This window comes from Amblyomma maculatum, chromosome 7 (assembly GCF_055883805.1).
Source record: "Amblyomma maculatum isolate TAMU_Amacu chromosome 7, ASM5588380v1, whole genome shotgun sequence".
Lineage (NCBI taxonomy): Eukaryota > Metazoa > Arthropoda > Arachnida > Ixodida > Ixodidae > Amblyomma > Amblyomma maculatum.
This window is the reverse complement of record NC_139350.1, coordinates 141,765,898-141,776,682: the sequence shown is the minus strand read 5'-3', so window position 1 is coordinate 141,776,682 and position 10,785 is coordinate 141,765,898.

Genomic DNA, 10,785 nt, shown 5'->3' with positions numbered 1-10,785 from the left:
TCAAACGCGTCAATTCTTCGGCGGTCAGCCTTACATGGGCTGAAATAAGAGAACAAAAAAAGGGACATCCTTCCAAAGGCCAGTGCACCGAAACTTCCACAGCTTAATAAGTAAGTGTTGAACATTTTACAGTTAGCAAATGAAGTTGACAAAAGTATTGTCAGAGTAGTTTTGCGGCACTTGCAAAAATTTGGCACCAAAAATAAGTTCCACTACTGCCTCTTTATGTGCTGGTTTTGCTATGTCTTATCAAGTCACTGCGGCGTGTTGCAGGTAAACAAGAGAGAGCCGTTGACAGAAGTGGACTTGTCGTTTACGGCTACTTCAAATAGAATGACTCCATGCACACGGCTGCTAAACGCTTAAGTCGCATGCTTAACATCTTCGACGAATGCCATGCGGATGATCAGCGAGCACATTGACATCGGACACAACACTAGTATATCGGGTGTAAGACGACTAGCAGGTTTTGTCAGTCAAAAGCTGCATTGTCTTCAGGCATTATCCTGCTGCAGAAGCAAATTGTGATTGCACTGCATTTCTAATATTTGGTGGGTCTCAATCTATCTCAATCACCTGCAGCAGAATTCAAAGTTTGCCATACTTTTAAGGAAAATAAATTGACAGAGAAAGTTACACTGCACAGCTTGCAACCTGTTAGAAGGGCATTATTTGTACAGATGCTGGCAACATGAATACCTTTCGGATTTGTAAAAGGTCCAAAGCACATTTTCGTTTTCCTATGCTGAAAAGTGAATATTGCTCTTTCTGTTGTCAACAGGAGGCACCGCTACATCAGCTACAGCAAGCTTGCGCTCTGGCTTTGGGGACGCCTCGGCAGACATCCCAGTAAAGTCCTCCTTGTTTGTGTTGCAAGCCAAATAAGAGAAAGGTTTCCATCTGATAGTTACACTGGTTTTCAGTTTGCTCAAGGTTTCTAGAGTCATCACCTTATTCATTGTGAAACCAGCCAGGAGACATGAGAAGAGATAACTGCGAGACAGCTGGACTAACTGAAATTTTACTGAAGGAAGAGGCAAAAGAAGGCTTGCACAGAGATGTGCATGTAGACAAAGGCCGCAAAAAGACTCTTTGTTGACCGACTGCTTAGCCACAGGTAAGTCCTTAGCCTTTGCGATATAGTGTGCCTTTGGATTTTAATATGTGGCTTTCCTTTTGTAATGGGTGGTGATTGACTAGAAGGAATTTAGGCTTTTCTAGATTCAGTAGCACAATGGTGACTTTTGGTTGTTTTCCACTCTTCGTGCTTTCCGCGCTTTCACAACTTTGGGGTTGTTCGTGCGCGCGCATTTCTGTGCGAATCTTCATTTGCCTCTTTCCTTCAATAAAATTTCAGCTGTGTCTTGTGCTCCTATTATGTCCTGTGTTTCGTCTTCTGGCTGGTTTTAATATGAATCGGTACCAACGCATCCAGTTGTTAGTCTTGTTGATATCACTAGCCTGACTACACCCACTGCTGGGCAAATGCCTCTCTCATATTCATGCGAATAACCCGAGCCTGTGCCAGGTGCATGATCCCCGCAAACTTCATAATCTCATCTGCCTGCTTGAGTTTCTGCCGGCCCCTGCTACACTTGCCTTCTATTGGAATCTACAAGATAGATAGGCTCACTTGGAATTAATTTTGGGTACTCAATACCTATCTATACCTTTTACGGGTGCAACTGTTTTTAGCACTGACCTCAATACATCATGACTGTGAAGCTGTATATACCCATTTGTATATTTAGGAGTGAGGAAGACAGCAAAGAAGCATGAACAAAAGATGTCTTGATACAGGTCAGCTGCCTTGTAGCCTAAAATGTTTTAATGCGCTGATGAACCAGCGGTTAACCAATGAATTATTTTGAAAGCAACATTTCTCTCTTTCAGTACTTATTTAGTAACATTATACAAGGACCAAATGCACTACAGAGTGGTGGTCCTTGTGGCCCTGACAAACCTATAACTTCTAATTTGCCACGTTCACCTTTACATGGCATTGGAAAATAGTGGCTAATGAGGAGTAGAAAAACCGAAAGGTATGCGGCAAAAGCTGCTTTGAAAGAGGGCCACTGTTTGCAGCATTTTGCAGTCGCATTCAGAAGCAAGCCAACATAATCTGCAATTAAGTAGACATGCATACAATTATATGAGCCTTATCCTTTGAAATGTACCAGACATTAACTAGTCATAAAGCAGCGTGCTACAAAGGTATTTATAATAAAGCCTCCTTTGTTGATGATCAACACACCCATAGTTTGCTTGGAATCAGCTGCACTAGAACCTGCTTTGGCATTGAGTTAATTGGCCTGCTGGTTGAATACGCCACCAAAACGTTGGTAATACAATGAACTTCTTCTCGTCCAGAGGAAGGACTTCTTTGGTGCTGGGGTCAAGTCTGAAAATATAAAGTTGGGATGGCTAAATTGTGAAATCTTTTGCTGCTGTATTCACTGCAAGCTAAAATGTTACAGGATTAAAGGGAAGCAGTAGAGGTAAAGGCAGCCCACTTTGGCACTGTATCTTATGCGTCCTAGTTCGCATATCTGCATACCGTGCATGTTTTGCTAGTAAAAAATGTAACCACAGATTTGCAAAGCTCCAAGAATGCTACACTGATGCTGTCTCAGTAGCTACTTGTGTCACTGAATATTTTGAAAGCCTTTTGATGGATTGACAACTGCTTTGTAAATATTTATGCAGAGTGAGGTTGGTGAGGTGATACGTACACCTTCGCAATTTATTCACACAAGCACAGGCAATATGATACTCATACAATTTGAAAAATATAAGGGAAGGAATTGAACTGAAGACTTCTCGGTTTGACAGTCCAAACTTCTGCTACATGTGTTAGGGGCTGTGTGTGCTAGCCCACAAGGAATCTGTTCCCCCGAGCCAGGAAAATGGTGCACACCCATATGAGCACCATTTCCAGTACTCTTTAACAGGTACAGTGTTTGCTTCCGGCTTTACAGCGTGGAAATACAGGTACTTAGGGTAAACATCGGCTGCCGCAATGGACCTCAAACATTGGCATATTAGCGAGAATAACAGCTTGGGCTCGTTGGTTTTCCATCCTGAGGAAACAGCGCAAAACGTGGACGGGAGCACAAGACGAGAAGATGACAAGATGTTGTGTCGTCTTCTCGTCTTGTGCTCCTGTCTGCGTTTTGCGCTGTTACCTCAGAATGACACGTGCCTTCCCAATATCAACATACTTCTCACACGAACCACTTTGTGTGTATTTACGCCTACTTGCACAACACCGTTGCCACCCGCTGATGAAGAGCAGCTGAAAAAAAAGTTTTTCACGTGCCCTCCGCTGCAATTATTCATAAATGCTATCACGCTATGACTTCCCATATCACCCCACCGAACCTCTGTGTGCAATGAATCAACCTTTGGTGCATTTGCACGTTCTCGGGATACTGACAAAATCCATGGTACCAATAAGTAGACTCAAGCAACTTAATCTGCCATACATCTGGTGGGAATATTAGAACCACATAGATCTGAGTCACTACAAGCATCACCTGCAACTGTGTTGATGCCCGCTGAGAACACGTCTCATTTTTTAGGGCATAATTCTCCATCAACTGCTGCTGAGCTTGTGGCTCCTCGGTAAGAGGTTTTCCTTGTCTGTGGGGAACCACTTCCTAAGTGGTGTGTATTCACAGATTCAAAGCCGACATTATAAATTTTTGACAGTTTTCTACGCCACACCCTTACAAGCCTTTGGGGCTTTGACACTACATGTGACTGAGTTACTTATACTTGCTCGTGTTCAAGGCCACAAGATAGTGCTTTAATGGATCCATGCACACTGCCGGCTTGATTGAAATGAGCAGGCCGATGCTAAAGCAAACGGCACCCTCAGCAGTGGCCTCCAAACAGTTGTGCGTTTTACTAGAACAGATACCACTTGTCTTCTTTCGAGCTTTATCAGGAGTACGGCAGTGACTTATTGGGCCCAGACAGACCCTCGAAACATAAATCTGAGAAGGCTCCACCCACGTCATTTTTTTGTTCTGCGTAGCGAGGGAAAGGAGCGCAGCGAGTGGCGCACACAATCAGTTGCGTACGCTCATTCTTCACCCTTCAATCAGCGAGACGACGAACCAATGGATGTCGTTGCCTTCTGACGTCAGCCTAGTGGCTCGACGGGCCAGCGTAGAGAAAGGGGAAGCTGGACCCGCTTGCACAAACGATCTTTAGACTGTCATAGCTAAGTCCAGACTTAACTGGAGTCTAAAGGATGGGCGGCTAGCATGGCTACTTTTGACTGGAGCCAAGAGTGGGCTTTAGTCTTGACTTGAATAAGTCGCTTGCACGATTACGACTCTAGTGCCATCTTAGTTAAGACACAAGGACGCCAGGTACCTAAGTAGAAATAGGAGAAAACAGGGACGCGCTGGCCCCATTCCCGCTTTTAAGATGTAAACATTCCGTCAGTCTTGCGTTATGCTAAATCCGTGCCATCGCTTTTTCGCTGCTTAAGATTGTGTCATGAGGTAAAATGACAAAAGTGGTTGCTGAGGGCATCCAGGCAAGCCACTCTGGTGAAAACGAGCCGAGCCGAAGTGAGCAATGAAGATTGCAGTCGGGTGTTTTGCTGTTTGTCCTCTGCGCTCAATAGTTCGTTTTTTCCTCTGTCAGCATTCGTTCTCCAGCAGTGTAGTTCTCTGCAACTGTTGAAATCACTGGTTCTGCGTTTCGGTACCCGGCTGCAAGCGTACGAAGCATTTGGGCCCCTTTCGAGGCAAATTAACGCAGGCAAGCACATCGTGAATCAGTGAGCGTTCAGTGAAACAAAAAAAGGTAGAACGTGCGATAAAATCGTCCTTGTGACTAAGTGCGTCTCCGGTGATGGGCGAAGAGCTTCCGCGTCCAAACGGGCATGCTGTGATGCATACTTTCATTCGACGCATATGTGTGTGTGTGTGTTCGTGTGTGTGCGCGCTAGCATCTTGTGCGCCATTTGCATACGTCTTGTGGCGAAGTGAAAAATATTGCGCGTGATCACGCCTGTGCAACGTCTGTGGTCGTCGGTGGCTTTAATGCGATGCTGTGCTCTCTACATGCCTCTATTTTACTGTCTCCGTACTGTAAACGACCAGTATCAGCGCAAACTTTTGTCCTTGGATCGTGTTTGTGTGCACAAAGCATTTGGTCTGCGATTGGCGTGAATTGCAGTAACATTCGCGCTGCAATTAATGAACAGTTGGCAAGAAAGGTTTTATGAAGTTGATGGGAGGAAAAGGCAGGAAGAGACACACATAGACCATGTTTTCACTAGGGGCTGCTGTTGAAGCAGTTTATTTGATTTCTTTATTTTTACAATATGCGACACAGATGTGCTACCATTTTTCCCCCGTTTTAGTATAGTTATGTTCTCTGAAGGAAGATTGAGTAAAGACGCAACCATGCTATTTTCTTCATTTTTGCTGGCCGTATTTTTATCTTTTGACATAATAGTAATTGCGGTATAGTGTGTTGCACTGCAGAAAACAGTCTAGTTTGATAGCTAACAAGGGGTATATTCATTACCTGTGTTGCTTGATGTTGATAAAAATAATAGGCTTGACCGTCAGGACTTTTTTTGTGGCACATGTCCTCAAAAATAGGAATAGCTGTCAGGCGATTTGGTGGTGCTCCACATTTGTGAACAGGGCATACACATGCTGTCACATAACAGCGCATACACATAAAACCTGAAGTGCCTAAGCGACTCTTAGTGAGCGGTGTCAATAACATGACTTGTTGCCCCTTGGCTGGAATACCAAGCACTCATAAATCAATTGTAGTTGTAACAAATCACTGTTGGACATTTGGTCATTACAAATCATTTCAGTCATTTCTAATAAATTGCAATCACCAGATTGTCTATAGACATATGAGTCACCAGTCATAACCTCTATTAATCAATATCACTATCATTTTTTCTTCCATCGGTCCTCATATGGCCCACACTTCCCGATGATGGGTCCGCCGGTCACCTACAGAAAATTAACAAACCGGCTATGTCCTCATTCAAGCACCCAATGCTTTTTCGCACCCAATAGAAGTGTGTGAAAAAGCATTGGTTTTGCACTGGAAGGTACTGGTTTTTGTAATAGGGTGGTTCAGTTTACAAATGCTGTTAAACCATCATGTAAAATACAAGGAAGTATTTTTGCCTTCTGGCCTGCATTGCCAGTTTAGAATAATTTAATTCGTTACAATTTTTGAAACAATTTTTTCCAGTTGAAATAATGTGAATGCGTTTAGGAGTGATAGAAATCCAGCTGGTATTTTTTCCTTCTGCATACTGTAACAAGCTATTGGTTATTTACATTTTTTACTATCATATTGAACATTCCAGTTCATGTGAAACGAAAAGTTCATGGGGCAGCATGGAAGTTCTTAAACCCAGGTGCTTTTGATGAGTGCAGCCATTTTTATTTGACAAAATAGCTTGCATAATTTAAAAATATCATGCAACAGCATGCTACATGAATAAAAATGGGTTGACCTTACGTGCTCTAATTTAGGACTTGTTCAAGGACTTCCAGCTTTGTGCCTCCTGAACCAACAATAACAGTAGACTCTGCGTTGATAATTGTGAGATAACCACCAGTGGTTTCTGATGGGGCCCTTTTCCACCACACTGCTGTACACTAAAGGGGCATTGGTGTGTTTTAAATGTAGAGTAGAAAATATGTTGAATTTGCTTTTTGCCATGCGCACTGTACATTTATACAGCTGCTCTCGTATGCACATCTTTCACAATTTTATCAAGGTACAAGAAGAAAAGCCTGCCACGCCATGCGTCGGATATACTGGGAGCAGCACCAAAGAAGCGAAGAGCATTTTCTCTATATTGAGCAACGGAAGCTTCTTCGAGTCATCGACTCTACTTATGTTATAGTTCCAATAATGGGTGGATTTTGGCTGTTCAATCTGGCATATGACAAGGGGTCCGATAATTTGTGTGGCTTTATAGAGCACCTCTATTTGGGCGTCTTCGTGTCGAAGCCAAGATGCACTGCACGACGGTTTATTTCATCGCACAAGGCCGAATTTTTTGCAAGTGCACGCGTTAACGCTGGCAAAGCGTAGGATTAATATTGTGTACTCCGATTATTGTTGAATACGATTAAAAGTTTTGTTTTTGTTTTTCAAGAAATGTCACCATGTGGTTATGTGCATTGCTTGGTTCTGTTCTTCACAAAAATTGTATACTTTGTTGTCTGCATTTGTTGGAACTGTTTGGTTCTTTCATTTTTTGGGTATTTACGTGCATAACACGTGCGTATTTGGCTGTCTGCTAGGCTCTCGGCTGAGAGCGGCAGTATTGTTGAATAAATGAGGTTCCATAGCGCGCTTCAATAAAGGAACAGAACACAAGTGCCCCCCCTGACCCCGCCCCTCCACCACTAGCACCCGAGCACCCACTAGCCCGAACCCTGACCCTTCTATGCCGGATAAAACACTTCCAGTTTCCTTCTGTGTGTGAAGCTGACATTTTTTCGTAACATGCTTTGCGAATTTGAGAAAACAATCATATTGGTATGGGCCATTCGAGATGTCAAAATAATGGCATGCAGCATCTCTTTACTTGCTCATTTGGCCTTACAGGGGGTTTCCAGGTATACCAATAAGCTTAATTGCAAATGTGCTCATAGGAAAAGCATTAAAGAACGTGTAGTGGCAAAAGTAATTCCTAATTAGAGAACGCAATATATGCAGGTTATGCGCACTGATTTTTTTCAAGGAGTGTAAGGGTGCAATGCCACTGCTCCCGCCCTGCAATTGGGTGTAACGGTGATGAAAACACCCCAGTGCATTGGCCCCATAGAAGGGTGTTTTGCAACCGAATCACCATCTTTGAGGGTGTACAGGCACTCTGAAGCCACTTTTTTCAATGGTGCATGGGTGTTATAGACATGCGAAAACACCTAATAAGGTGTTTTTGTTTTTACAGTGCAGGACTCGACTCGTGACTGTGGGGAAAGTTTGTCACAAACCCCGCCTTTACGGTCAACAGAGGTGCGGGATCTCCTTTACGGTTACCCGCTGTCCCTCTATGAGGTTTGAGCACACATTTAAAAGCTGGGCCGGTCAACCCGTGAAGTACGTGTGTCGGTGTAAGATTGAGGAATAAGTTCAGGAAGGTCACTTTCTTTTACAAAACACTTGAATATTTGCAGATAGTAATCTAAATTACACTCACATAGTAATAGAGTACAATAAAAATACAAAACGCCACGACACGACACGGTAGTGATAAAAGACTAGTCGGTAAATGACAAGAGGAAAGCTTGACAATGACCAACAAAATGTGAAAAAGGAATACTATAAAAATAACAAAGCAATTATTCCAGAAATAATAAATATGGGCAAGGGCTGCATAGAAAACACAGAATATAAATACTAATTCAGATCAAGGTTAACAGAGGTGGAAACAATGTTCAGTTGAACAACAGTTTGTGGAAAAAAAGAATTCTCACGGCTTTCTTGTTAGATGAGGCATCGAAGGCTCGGTTGATAGGTAGCGGCGGCCGTACAGATGAGGAGAACGATGCGTTGATCGCGGGCTCGGTGAAACACAAGAATCTTTCCTGGAGCGGCCGCGAGAAGGGCCCCTAAGACTGCATGTTCCCTGAGCGCACTACCGCGGGCTTGTTGCGGTCTGTCATTTTGTACTCTCGGCTAGCTGAGCAGTGCCCGAGTCAAGGACGCGAGGTCGCTGCCCCGAACTACAGGTCGCTGCTTAGAAGATCGGGCAGAGACCATGAGTTCTGCTCTATATGTGAGGCAGGAGATCCCGCACATTTCGTTGTAAAGATGAGGCATCTTGTGACTCCATAATATACTTTCGTCTCACCCATCCTTCCCCTCCACACTCCTTGAACAATTTTCTTTTCACCCACTTTTTCTCTCCCCAGCTTTCCTTCTTTGGAAGAAAAAGTGTTTTTAAACCCCTGCCAGTCATGATCGATTTGCCCAGAAGAAGACAAGTCCACTTGAAGAAATGTTCACTGTAAAAACAAACACCTTATTAGGTGTTTTCTCATGTCTATAACTAACACCCATGCACCCTTGAAAACGCGTGGCTTCAGAGTGCCAGTACACCCTCAAAGATGGTGATTCGGTTGGTCATAACACCCTTCTATGGGTCCAATGCACTTGGGTGTTTTCATCACCTTTACGCCCTATTGCAGGGTGGGAGCAGTGGCATTGCACCCTTGCACCCCTTGAAAAAAATCAGTGCGGATAACCTCCATATATTGCATTCCCTAAATAGGAATTATTTTGCCACTACACATTATTTATACTTTTGCTATGTGCACATTTGCAATCAAGCTTATTGGTATACCTGGTAACCCCTGTAAGGCCAAATGAGCAAGTAAAGAGATGCTGCATGCCATTATTTTGACATTTCGAATGGCCCATGCCAGTATGATTGTTTTCTCAAATTCACAGAGCATGTTACGAAAAAACGTCACAGCTTCACACACAGAAGGAAACTGGAGGTCTTTTATTTGGCATAGAAGGTCAGGGTTCGAGGTAGTGGCTGTTCGGGAGCTAGGGGGGGGGGGAGTCAGGGGAGGCACTTAAGTTCTGTTCCTTCATTGATGCGCGCTATGGAACCTCCTTTTTTAACAATTTCTTCCACTCTTAACTGAGAGCCTAGCAGACGGGCAAAAACATACATGTTATGTACGTAAATACCTAAAATAATTAAAAGAAGCAAAAAAGTCCCAACATATGCAGACAACAAAGTATACAATTTTTGTGAGAAACAAAACTGAACAATGCACACAGCATGGTGACATTCCCAAAAACAACAGAAAAACATTTAGTAGTATGCAGCAATAATCAGAGTACACAATATTAATCCTACGCTTTGTCAGTGTCAACGCGTGCACTTGCATAAAATTAGGCCTTGTGTGATGAAATAAAGAGTCGTGTAGCACATCTTAGCTTCGACATGCAGACGCCCAAAAAGAGGTGCTCTATAAAGCAGCACAAATTGTCGGACCCCTTGTCATATGCCAGACTGAACAGCCAAAATCGACCCATTATTGGAACAATACCCTAAGTGGAGTCGATGACTCGAAGAAGCTTCCGCTGCTCAATGAAGGGCAAATGCTCTTCAGCTGCTTTGATCCTGCTCTCAGTATATCCGACGCACGGCATGGCAGGCTTTTCTTCCTGTTCCTTGATAAAATTGTGAAAGTGCTGAAGAGCGCAGCTGTATAAATGTGCACTGCGCCTGGCAAAAAGCAAGTTCAACATATTTTGTGCTCTACATTTAGAATACACCAATGCCCCTTTAGTGTACAGCAGTGTGCTGGAAAATGGCCCCATCAGAAACCACTGGTGGTTATCTCATAATTAACAATGCAGAGTATACTGTTATGGTTGGTTCAGGAGGCACCAAGCTGGCAGTCTTTGATCAAATGAGAGCACGTAAGATCAACCCATTTTTATTTATGCAGCAAGCTTTTGCATGGTAATTTTAGATTATGCAAGCTATTTTGTGAAATAAATATGGCTACACTCATCAAAAGCACCTGGGTTAGAGAACTTCGATGCTGCCCCACGAACTTTTCATTGCACATGAAATGGAATGTTTATTATGATAGTTAAAAATGTAAATAACCCATAGCTTGTTAAGGTATGCAGAAGCAAAAAATACCAGCTCGATTTCTATCATTCTTAACAGCATTCTTATGATTTCAACCGTTTACTTGTATTTTGATGAGTAGTTACGGCTCCGTGTATTGACACTATGTA